Genomic DNA, 13,189 nt, shown 5'->3' with positions numbered 1-13,189 from the left:
TCATAACTTTTTACTCTGGAAGTCTCGTGTTAAAGGCACTTTACTGCATGCATGAGCTGATCAACCTCAGGATCAAATTCTAAACAAAAACTCAATAACTTTCCTTATTAGTAAGCTTAACCATTCAGGAAATGAAGAATGGGACGGCTATAAGAATGTTTTCATTTTTTGTAATGGAGCCTACTAACAATGACTTTATTCTTTGATTCTTTTTCTTAATGAAGTTTTGTTTTGTTTTGTTTTGTTTTGTTTTGTTTTGTTTTGTTTTGACATTGCAATGTTTCAAGGCCCTCTTTGAAGACAACAGTTCATAAAAGAAATATTCTTTCTTGTCTTGAAATTTTTGTGAAAGAAGGGTATCAACATGGCTCAAAGCAAAGATATAAAAGGAAATGACCTCTTCCTCTACACACTTATACAGAGATTACATAGGGAAAAACAGTAAAAAAAAAAATACGTGAAGTGAGGAGTAAAAAAGGAACTTTAGGGAAGTCAACAATTTACTGCCATTGTGTAAAAAATGCAAAAGTGAAGCAGAAATTAGAAATTAAGACAATTCATTTAGAAGATTTTGCATCACAAAATCATTACTTTTCATTAAGTTTACTTAAATTGATAGAACTACAGCTTTTTGAAGAGACAATCTCAGGAAACATAAAAATATAAGGACTGCTTTTTAGGTGAAGTGAATATGCTACCCATTTCCCATTTTTAACATGCTAACAATTGCTGATAGAAAAGATTTAAGTAATATATATACTGTGTGTGGACATTTTAATGTCTGTGTACTCAAAAATCTCAAAACAATGAATTGATGGGTTTTGGGTTTTTTTTAATAAATTGGTTATGTTCTTTAGATAGTATGTGTGTATTGATAATTCTGATTTAAAAATTATAATGTCTTCACATATAGCAAAAATACTAAACTTATACTTCTTATGAATAAGAAATTCATAAAAACAAGTCAAGGGTTCATATTAGTCTAAGAAAAAATGCATATGTAATTATATCATATCTTCATATACCATATCAATTTCTGGATACAAATAGTTTTAAAGAAGTTGTGAGTTCTTGTATTTCTACTGTACTAGCATTTATTTTGACTTGTGAATTGACAAATCCAAAATACATAACAGGTTTTGCTCATTATAATAGCTCAATTAGAAAGGGAGAAATATTGATGGGGTTTTTAGGTTTCTTTTTGTATTATAAAACCCCTCATTGTAGGTTCAATCTGGAAATTTTTAACTGGACATTTTTACTTCCCTGACCATTTAATGAGATAACATTACATGGTACTTTCAGATTTTTCATGACATTTGAGGATTTAAGAATACATTTTATTTAGTTATTTCTCACAGTGCTCAGCATAAGGAATGAGCATTTCTGAAGGAGACTCTGAAGTGTTCCCTTTTCTAATTTTTTTTCCGTTGCTGCTTGTTGCATTTTCTCAATTTATTTGGCATTGATTCATGAATGAGCTTTTAAAAATCTTAGAACCATGGATTTAGATGCTATTCAAACTGCAGTTTTAGCAAAGGAGGCAATGGGCCATATCTAAATAAAACACTTGGGGCCTTTTCTCTGAAATCAATCATCTAGGATCCATTTTAGTTCATGCAGAGTCAGACCTGTCAGAAGGATATTGAAATCTAACAGCTCACTGATCAGCAACAGAAAAACAAGGAAAACAGATTTAATTTTTCAGTCCCACTCCCAGAGTGGCATCCATGCCTACACAGATTACAACTCATTGACACAGGTGGAGAATTTTCATTGGAGTAGAAACTTTTGTTAGGAAAACACTGAAACACAGGAGCAGGAAGAGGACAGGTTTTTCATATTACCTTGTGAAGATCTTGGGGGTGGACAGAGATGTGCATCTAACCACCCATGCTGCAGTATCATGCCTCTCATTCTTCTTCATTCCCTCACCTGAGTTAATTTTGTCCTGAGTTGGGTATTCAGCTCTAAATGAAACTACAGTGCCATAGCAAGGCATGTAGTTTCATTTATATTCATCATGATAAGGATGATAAGATGTCATTTATACAGCCAGGATGAAATCTAGTTAGACTGAACCTGATTTGGACTTCACCTATATTAGAAAAAAATATTTCATAAGAGTGAATGTGCAAAGACAAAGAGTTGGAACTGGAGGCACTACACCTACACTATGTATGTTTTAAGATGATTACTTTAGATCAGCTCTCGTTTGATCCTGTAGACTGGATGTTCACCAGCATTTCATCGTGAAAGAGTTTATTAAGAGTCTTATTCTAAAGAAATAAACCCTCCTTGTAGGTCACCCACTTAAGTCCCCTTACCAGCACACTGTCAATCCATTAGATTCACTCCAGTTTCTTAACACTCCTCCAGAAATGGACACAATTATCCCAGGTGTAGCCTTATTAGCACAGGGTAGAGGTCAAAAACTGCCAAATTTCTCCTAAAGGAAGTCCAGTGATGGTTTGAAATGTGGACTCCAGTACAGCATCCAGTTTTGTTCTTGAAAGACTTCATAAGTTTTATGCTTGCTTAATCACTTTTATCAAGGTCCCTCAGAACTGCAGATCATTCTTTCATTGAGTTATTTTGCTTCATTGTTTCTGCAAATTTCCTGTGGGTGCTCTTTGTCATTGTCCACATAACTGATGAAAATAATGGACCAGATGGATTCCAGTGTCCCCCTGATACTATTATAGTCACCAACACGACACCAGCTCATTGATTCACACCCTTTGAGCTTAGCAATCCATTAATTATCACCCAGTACTCTGTTCAAAACATCAGCTCCCACCTAAGAATGCAAGAGAGAGCTGGTGTCACAAGATCTACCTGCATCCAGGAGTGTCACAGTCACCACTCTCCTGTCATCCATAAAGACACCAATTCCTTTGCAGAAGGCAAGAAGACTGAATAAGCATCATCCTTGAAAAATTCGTATTGACTGCTCCTGATTTCTGTCCTGGTTTTTTTACATCAAAAGAAACAGATTGATTCCATTACTCCAAGATCTGTCTAGGGACACAGATGAGGCTTACTGGCAGCAATTTCCCTTCTTGCTCTTTTGAAGGAAATATACAGTATATTTACTTTGTTCTGGTTGTCATTAACCCCTCCCAGAAATTCAAGGTTTTCTACCAAGAGAATGTTTTGCTGCAGTTCTCTCTGTTTTCATTAAAACTCATCCAGCTTTTTCTCTCCATAGCAACTTCCCAGGTATTCTGATTAGGTGAAATTAGCTTATGTCTGCTCTTCTAAAATATTTTCTAGCATTTCAAAACTCATATCTAAAAATCTACGGAGTCCTCTTTTTTACTAGCTGCCAACTAGAAGCTGGGAGGTTGCCAAGCAGAAGGGAAGTGGAAACTGTACTTTCTGTAATGCAGTCAACAGTTCTTAATCAGGCACAGAACCCTGAGGGCTCTAAGGTAATTCATTCCACTCAGCTAAATGGAAAATTATTAAAATAACATCACATACTTTTATAATGTCTTGTCTCCAGGGTTCTCAAAGTGCTTTGTAATAATTAATTAATTAACTAAGCCTTGTAACATGACTTTGGCATAAAATACTACTGTACTCCAATCTACAAATGAATCTGCTCATAATGAATATGTATGTCAGCTCAAGAAAGGTGTTGTCCCTGTAAGCTCGCCTATTCTTTCAGTTAATGTCTAAGAAAAAAGAGATTAATTGCTTTTTGTGATGACAGCATTTCCTTATCACCCAGAGACTAGAGGCAAACCTTCAGCAAATCCCTTATATCCAGAAAGAAATATTTTGCTAAAGATCCATTAATTCAAAATGTAACCACATATTGTAGCAGGACTCTTCAATAATTTCAAGGGTAAAGGATACAAAACAAGGGGAAATGAAGTGGTGTTGGGTTTTTTTAAAGTATTATCTATAGTTATGATGTCAACTCCCAATGGAAAATTTAAAATTCTTTTTTTAAAATTTGAAAGCAGCAGGAAGAATAAGCAGATGATTCTGGCACTCAAATAGGAATTGGAACATAAAGATTCTAGGAACTATTCTTCTGAGCTGGAGCAAAATCCTGAGACACAGTCCTCTATATTGGCCATAACAGAATATGTTGGCTTTTTTCTCAATAACTATTTCAGTTCTGATTGCTATAATAAAAAGAGTATTTGATGCAAAATTCCCTGTGATAAATCTACAAAACTCACAGATATGAAAAATCAGGAAAATTGAATGTTGGCTATGAAACTAGGCCCTTCCCCTTGATACAAGTCATGAGTTAATCTATAAAACACAAAATTTGCCTTTTAAAAAAGGTATTATATATATCTATATTATATATATCTATATATAATGTGTAAAATCCACACTTAGCATTAAGTTCTAAGACTTCATAAATAGAATTCTCCAGCACATATCTGCTCTAGTGATAATGAATAGTGTAATGTCTAGACCTACAGAATAATCAGATAAAGGATAAATATAAATAAAACTTTTTAATGCGAAAAATTTAATTGCAGAATAGTTAGTTCTACTGAATGAATGTCAAACACATGAACAAAAGCAGAGAAGACACCTCATTATCAAATTAATGTAGCATTATATCTAGTATTACCATTTAGATAATTTTCATTTGTATGGTTTCATTATACCAACCATTACCTTAAGTTGAGATAAACCTACTCAGAGTTTGACTTTTTACTCTGTTTCAAATTTTATGTTTTAGAGAAGAACTTTACCTAATTTTAACACTAATTTACCAATATTTCTTTTAGGCATAGAGGACAGGGACCATGATTATTCCGGTTCTTAGTATTGCTGTTACATTCAGTTATCTGAGCAAGCAACTTATTCTATTCACATGAAAATATTTTCAAAAATATAGTGCAGTATATAACTATGCTGTTTTAAATGCTTTTATGAACAATATCTGCACACAGTATTGTACTGATTCCAAAGTAACAGGAATTATCCATAGAATAATACTTAATCTGGCAATTAACTAGCTAACCCATATGAAGAACAGCTATATTAAAAATAAATTAGCAAATATTGAAAGGCAAATGAAAGCAAAAGTATATTTCTATTGAAGTGGAATAAAGTAAAAGCAGCTGCACAATGGAAAAATCAGTGAATCAGTTTCCTTATTTAAAAATATAGTGTGAGTTTTAGTATTTTATTTTGTGTTCTGCTTTCTAGCCTTTAATGCTACTTCTTACTCATTTTGTTGTTGTTAAATCATGAAGGGGTTTTTTTGCAGAAGGACTACATTGTCAAACTATTTTTCTGTATTTCCCAGTATACACTGGATTTTAATCTCCTATTTGCAGACTTTTTACATTTCAGATTTGTGAACTATTCCAAGTTGTCTTTCAAAGACTGCTGGTTTTAGCAAGCAGAGCTGTTCCTGTGGCCCTTATCTGAATTATTGCTGACAACATAATATCTGTATTTTCCTAGCCTGAATGAGCTCTCATTACTGGCATTTTTCTACAGAGTAACACTTTTTTTTTCTACTTAAGAGAGTTGCAAGGTCATATATTAAGCATGTGGCTAGTGTTACTGTTGTCTACAAGTAATGTCAGAAAAGTATCATTTAATGGACAAGATTAAAGTAATATCATTTTTCAAAAGTTATAATAATTCAATTTTTATATATGTTGTTTAAGTATCAATTTTAAAGTAAAAAGAGCTATATACATAAATATTAAGGAAATCATTGATTTATTATCACAACATAAGGCAGATTTAAATTCTTATAGTTATTTTGAAGGAAAATATGTGCCACAGGACTATCAATTATTTGCACAGCTTTCCATTGTGATGAAAATTGTAGTTTGTGTTGTTTTTTGTTGGGTTATTTTTTTTTCCTGGAGCAAAAAAATTGCAAATAGAAGCAAAGCTGTGGAGAATATAGGAATTAAATTAGTGAAAAATTATAGTGTATGAAGTACAAAGCATATTCTCTAGTGATAATTCCACCACCCTGAAAACCACTAAGAACTAGTTCGAACCCTCAGTTAGGAACAATGATGGGAGGTAATAGAGAATACATTAAAAAATGTCGTGCTTAATGTAAAAAAAGAATAAATTAAAATCCGGCAGTTAGCTTTAAGTGACTAGCAGGAGGTAAATAGGAGGAGAGGAGAGCTGATCATGCAAGAGAAAGGACATAATTAAATAATAAGTAATGGTTTTGTGGACTGACTTTCACATCCCTGATTTTAGCTAGAATAAATTGCGTCATGCATCTCACCATCTGTCATAGGTGGGAACAATTCATATAATTCACCCCCATGGTGCCTGCAAAGGAATATGTGTGGGAACTTGAGAAGGGGAAAGCAGCATGGTCCAGGAATAGTTTTTGAAAAAGGGTATCAACATGTTACCAGAAAATGTAGATGACTGCATTCAAAGTTCATGGTTATGTTCTTCAGCTCATAACAATAGTGAGAGTGTAACAAGTGAGACTGACTAGAGTGAGACTAAAGATATCTCTAGAAGAGCATCATATCTACAAGAGTGGATGAAAACACATATTTGAAGAAAAACCTAAACGCAAGGCAATTACTGGGTGATCATTTTCCAAATACCCTCATACCTTGGATTTGTGCTGCAAGGACTTAATGAATTACACATCACTTCTGTAGTATGTCATAGGAAGTTTTTTCTTTTCCTGGAAGCTTACTATACTGCCTTAAGTCTTTACATTTTTATCATACATCACAGACAGTGAGAGGAACTTCCATTTTTTGTGATGGTAATAAGTATATTGCATGGTGTGTGCTCCACAGACATCAGTGGCAGTAAAGTTCCTCATGTGCAGCTTGGTAAACATCATACACTGAGCATCAAGGTATGAAGGAAACCAAAGGAAACCAAAACTGTCAAAACATTTCTGAGGTCACAATTTACAGCTACAGAAATATGTTTGCAGGAGTTTCAGTGCTCAAAATAAGAGGATATACCAATAAAAGACAGTGTCTGACAAAGTACAGCAGAATATACAACCTGCATCCTAGGATTGTACAAACCAGACCATAAAACTGCATTTGTATATGTGTTACATATGGATAACCTCATGTCAAGGAACAAAATTCTGTTCCCATATCAATACATCACAGCAAAAAAATAAAAATAAAAAACCCACCCCTAACAACAAGCCTGTCTTCAGATCCACAAGAAGACTAAGATTCTAAATTAAGCTGAGTTCCTTATCCAAATCCACTTTTAAAATGAACTTGTATCCATTTTTTTTTCACAAGGTGAGTAATTCATCAATGGATTTTTGATTGACTTAACTTCTGCATGGATACTGACTTCATCAACAAAAATGGGAACTGGGATGAAAGGATATCCAAATATTTGGCAGGAAATTTCTAGCAAGGGTAGAGCAGAAGCTAAAAAAACTGTATGGTAAGTCAGTGCAGGAGCACTTACCGGGGAACTGTCAACTACATTGCTGACTCTGTGACAATGAGGGTGGAATGGAACACTTCTTATGACAGTGATGAGTGCTTTATCAGAGCAGAATCATCCCACAAAAATATTACCATTTAAACAGTGTTTTCTCTGCATAGTTTTCTTTAGTCCAAGGTGGAGATTCCTGTAAAATTTCAGAAAGAAGTGAGAAGATAAGGAGGAAGAAGCTCCAAAATTTACCATTTTCGGTGAAGCCATTAAAAATTTTTTGGGAAGATTTTATTTCATTTCAAGGCATTAAGGGAATATATTTTGAAACCTCACAAGTTAGTTGTTGTCTGGATAGACAGTTGTCTGGATAAGTCTAATGACAAAGACACTTCAAAAATTGAAGCATATATGAACTATAGATGAAAATAGAAAATTATCATGCCTAATAATTCCATATGAACCAGACTAGTTTTCTGTCAGAGTGGTAAGACACTAAATGTATGTGGATAACAGAAGCTAATCAAGTGAAAACAAAATCTTGAAAAAGGCTGTTCATACCTTTCCTTAGATAATTTGGTATTTTCTTAATGAAAATATTAGAGAATAGGAATAGCATTGTGTGTCTAATTTAAAAAAAAAACATACCCAACACCAAAAGACAATCCCAGGAGACCAGTACTCCCAGATTAATTTATTTACTACAGCCTGTGATCCATTTTACTATCCCTGATGGTTTTTGACCAGATTCTGGTTTCAGAGATTGGACATTGTTTTGTTATTTGCTGTTTTTTTTGTTATGTATTGTTTTACTTTTAATCTTGCCTACTTCTGAAGACTGATTTTGAAAGCCTGTCAGACTTTACCTCATTTTTCATCTTCCACTGTCTCTCCTCAGACTTTGCTTCACCAACTTTTCTTTCTATAGAAAAACAAAGTTGTGATATTGTACATATTGTGTCACCACATACATAATATTGGTTGGTTATTTTTTTTCCCTGCACTCTGTCTCCTGCTGAAGGTCACTTTTTCAGCAGGTTTCACCTGTCACACAGTCAGAAAATAGTAAGTAGGTGGCATTTCATAGGTATAATGTCCCAGCATGAATCTTTCAAAATGTAGCTTTTGAAAAAGGTCCTTAAAGGGACAAGAATCATAAAAAAGGTAATAGCATTGAAGTAAGACACTCCTCTCATTTCACAGGTTTTTTAAAAGACCAGCTTAATATGCTTGGAAGCAATTAAGTTTAAAAATAGTCTGATGTTCTTTTGGCCTATTATAATTAATGGCCAATAATATTCAAAGTACACATCCCGAATTTATATATATAGAGAACAGATCTCCCAAAAACTCCTGGCAAACAACATATGTTTAACAGGAAATGCTGATAGATTTCTTTCTAATTTTGATAAAAAAGTTTAAACAACAATACAAAATGTTTTTTTCCAACCAAAGGTAAAAATGAAAGATACCAAAGATGTGTTCAGATTTTCTTGTATGCTAATATTTTGTTTCAACTCCAGATAAACAGTTTCCACATAATGCAGCTGACATGTTTATTAGTCTTCTGCCAGAACAATTTCCTTTCTGATATATTCTTTCACAGATTGCAGTATTAAAGATGGAAGAGGAATAGAGAAGAGGGAATCAAGATCAAATCTGGAACTGATAGAAAAGGATAACATATTAAGAAATAGGAATATCTGCAATATTTTCACAACTATTCTAAGCAGCAATAGCTATATGAAGATGCTATAAATTCTATTCACAGTAATAGACTCTCAATGGCAGACTGGAAAACCTAAAGCTCTAGACAACTTCATGTGGATAAGACGAAGACAGAAAAAAAATATTTGGCCCAAATTAAGCCAGCACTTTACGTATGACACCAGGTCTAAATCAGCAATAGGCTAAAGCTTCAGCATTTAAGCTTTTATGCCTTTCTTCACCAAACATAGATTCTTGTTCTGACAGACTCTCACAAAAAGGTCAAGACACGGATCTGGAGAAATGGCCTCAAATGCATGTTTTCAAAACTTATATTATGTTAGAAGACCAAGAATCAAACACTCTAAATTAAAAAATAAACACAATAAAATTTATTATTGATGTTTCATAGAAAAGTAATTATCAACAACAATTCCTAAGAGCATTTTTAACACATAAAAAATAACAGTTATTTGCATGTTGTCTGTACTAATCATATTTTAGTGCAAATAAAAAGATCACTTCAGATAAAATTATCTGTATTTGTATATATTTATATATATCTGTATAAAATTATGTGTATTTTGTTTTATGTCATTTTCAAGGACAGACAATTGATACAGATACGGTGTTTCATTTTTTCACCATTCACAATGGGTTGGCTAAGGGCCATGCAATCCACTATCAAATAATCCATGTTGATTCTTGCATTTGTAGGATACTCCAAATTATGTTTAAGTTTAACTACATATATTAAGAATTAGTAGAAATTATCCAAATATCAAAATTCCTGAAGGACAATATCTCTTTCCTTTACTTTTCCTCTCAGCCCCCAAGTATGGCACAAGGAACATTACTGGGTGCATTTACACAATGCAAAGTGCAAGCAAGCAGTGTGTCATCTCACAGTGCTTGTTGGTAAAAATTAGTGCTGTCTGGTACAACCCACTACTGAAAACAATGGACTCAAAGGAATTAAAGATTATTTGACATGTGCAACAAAATATTTTTCAGAGAAGTTTTTTCTCAATTAGGACTAACAAATCCTACTCCCTATAGGCTTCTTCTGCTGTTATAAGTCCATTAAGACACTTCCATACAATTCTCAATTTGGTTCTCTCTCTCAGTCTTTAATTGGCATCTATTCTCATTCCTTAAGTAATGCCAGTTACTTCTCCTGTTCCCTAATTACTGAGTAAGAGAGTGACAATTTTATGCCTGTTTCCAAACTATGCATGTACTACTAGCTGCCCTGCTATGAGGTGAAAAGGGTAAGAAGAAGAAGCTTCAGTCTTGCCTTGTAAAAAAGAGTAATTTTCAATAAACTCACAAGACTTCCATATTTCAAGATGTTTGCGTCTGCTAATGATGACTTCACAGATAAATGAACAGAGACTCAGCAGCTCCATGAGCTTGTTTCCTGAGGAACCAAGGCATAGACAAACTTCTTGGCACAAGCCAAGATCTTGTGTCCTAGCTTCAACTTTTATTCTGGCTAGTAGCCTCAATTTGTAGTCTGATTTTAACAAGGGTTATATGTATTTGTTTTAAATATCATAATTTTATTCCACATTTTAATTATATTCAGAACAGAGCCAGGTCCACAATATTCCATAACAATCCATAGATTCTGCTGTGTTTTATATGTCACCAGAGAAATTTACCTTAAGTAAACTTAAAAACAAACAAACAAAAAAAAAACAAAACAAACAAAAACAAACAAACAAACAAAAAACCAAACAAACAAAAAAATCCAAAACAAAACAAAACAAAACAAAACAAAACAAAACAAAACAAAACAAAACAAAACAAAACAAAACAAAACAAAACAAAACAAAACAAAACAAAACAAACTATAGTTTAGGGCACTATATATTTTTGTAAGATATATTTTCTGTAGATATATTAAAGATTTCCAGTCTTGATTCTGCCACAAAACAAGAAATTATGGCTTGATCTCTTTTCCCTGCTAGCAATTATTTCACTGTAATCAGTACTTAAACCTAATTCATCATAAGATACATTTGCAGAATTAGATATCGAGACTGGGTCACAGATATTAGTGCTTACATAGAGAAATATGACTGCTAGATTCTATTTTCCTCTCTTTTGGATAAGCAATCAGTTCTGTCTCCCCTCTAATGGGCACACAGTGTTCAGCTGTCCCTCAGCACCAGCAGCATGGAATTGTGCTCTTCTGCTGCATAGCTCCAAGACAACAAGGTGGCAAGTGATTAGCATGAGTCAGATAAGGCTGTGAGCAAGAGATTGGCTTGCATGGCTCTGCACTCTGATTCCTGTCTCTGCTTGATACTCGGTTTCATTTTTCTCCCACCCTAGTTCTAACAGAAAACATCTTGATACCATGTCCTCGAGCCCTCATCTCAAGGAAAAGGTCTCGTTTTTACCAGAGGCTTATGGTACTGAAATCTGTTCTCTCATTTTCTCTTTGAATGCTTCCAAGATAAGAGGTCACATTACCAGAACACTCCGTCTGAGTCAGAGTAAGCAGCATATTCTCTTAGTGGCTTATTATCTTAAGAGTAGTTTCCTAAGTTCCAGGCTATGATACAGTCAGCTGATAAGAGAGAAGCTTGTAGGTCTAATACATTACATAGAGCTAGAAGCATTTCTGATTTGAAATTAGGGAGAGGAAAATGACTACAATAGAGCCAATTTTTAAACAGAAAAAAAGAAAAACAAAAAGTTATCAGCATGATATTACAGGCTATGAGGGAACTATACTACCCTGGATGAGTGGGAACCCAAAAGGAGTATCTTTTCCCTGTATTTTTGTTGATGTCTAGTATTTTGCTATCCTTCTTAAAAGTTTTCCTTTTCCACCTTTTGATCAATAACTGAAGATTTTTAATATTTGGTTTGTTTTTGTCAGGTTTTGGGGGTTTTTTTAGTTGGTTGGTTTGTTGGTTGATGATTTTTTGGGGAATTTTTTTGCCAAAGAAAATTTAATTTTTCATTTCTAAGCAGGGACTTTCATGTTCCTTTATGAGAGATACCTTTCAAAGAGAAAATGCATAAAATAGTGGCTTACAGGTTAAAGTGATATTATTTACAACAAAACTACTTTAAAACTGCTAATATGTAATAACTTCTGCATTTAAAAATCAGTGAACTAAGGAATTGCAAAAAAAATTAAAGCCATTCTAAATATCAGTGGGCATCTAGAAGGAAGTAAAAAGGTTTTCATCGATCCAACATTCAGAAATGTTTATAGGTTCAACCCATAACAGAAAAACTGAAATATGATTTTGAGCAACAGTGAGCAAACAAAATGACAGAAAAAAGAAGAAAGGTTTCATAAGGTCAATTTTTAAATAAGATAAAGTTTTCCATTGTTTTATTCCAAATAAATTCATGGTTCCCTTTAGACATAAATTTAAAATTTATCTTTTTTAAGAAATACAACAATCATAGTTGATTAAATCAAGAAATCCAATTCTGTAAAAGACAAGTATTCATGCATTGGGGGATAGTATTATCATTTGCCAGCAGGCTATTAAGGGTTTCTTATTTAATTAATTATGTCCAACTGAATCACATTTTAGCAGTTATGTTACTTTACATACAGTGAGAATGGCAGTATAGGGGTTTTTTTTCAAGTTTTCTTTTGTAGATAATGATTTCTTTTAGATTAATTTAGATCTAGTATATTTGGTTTATAATTAATTATATAGATAATTTTAAAAGTGAAAAATGTTTTAAAAAATGCAAATATGAATATGACTTAAAGCAGAAGCCTTTTTATATTTTTTCTATTTTGCAAGTAAATTCAGCAAAATCCTGGATTAATGGTGATATCTTTCTCAAGATTTCCTTAGAAGCAAGAACAATGCATCTAATATAGCTTATTACATGTCCCTTTCAAACAAAGAATTTCTTCAAATAATTTCTATTCCTATTTTCTCTTTCCTTCTGTTAATTATATATATTAATGAGGTAATGGTGTGTCTTACCTATAAAGACAAATTTTTCAAACTGCAGTCTATTATTCTGCTCTGACACAAAATCTATGAAGGAGAATCTGAATTTTATATTGCCATAAGGTTTCTTTCCCCTTTTCTAT

Source organism: Passer montanus, unplaced genomic scaffold, assembly GCF_014805655.1.
Source record: "Passer montanus isolate IOZ18808 unplaced genomic scaffold, ASM1480565v1 scaffold33, whole genome shotgun sequence".
NCBI lineage: Eukaryota > Metazoa > Chordata > Aves > Passeriformes > Passeridae > Passer > Passer montanus.
The sequence above is the reverse complement of the archived record's forward strand: the minus strand, read 5'-3'. Positions refer to the sequence as shown.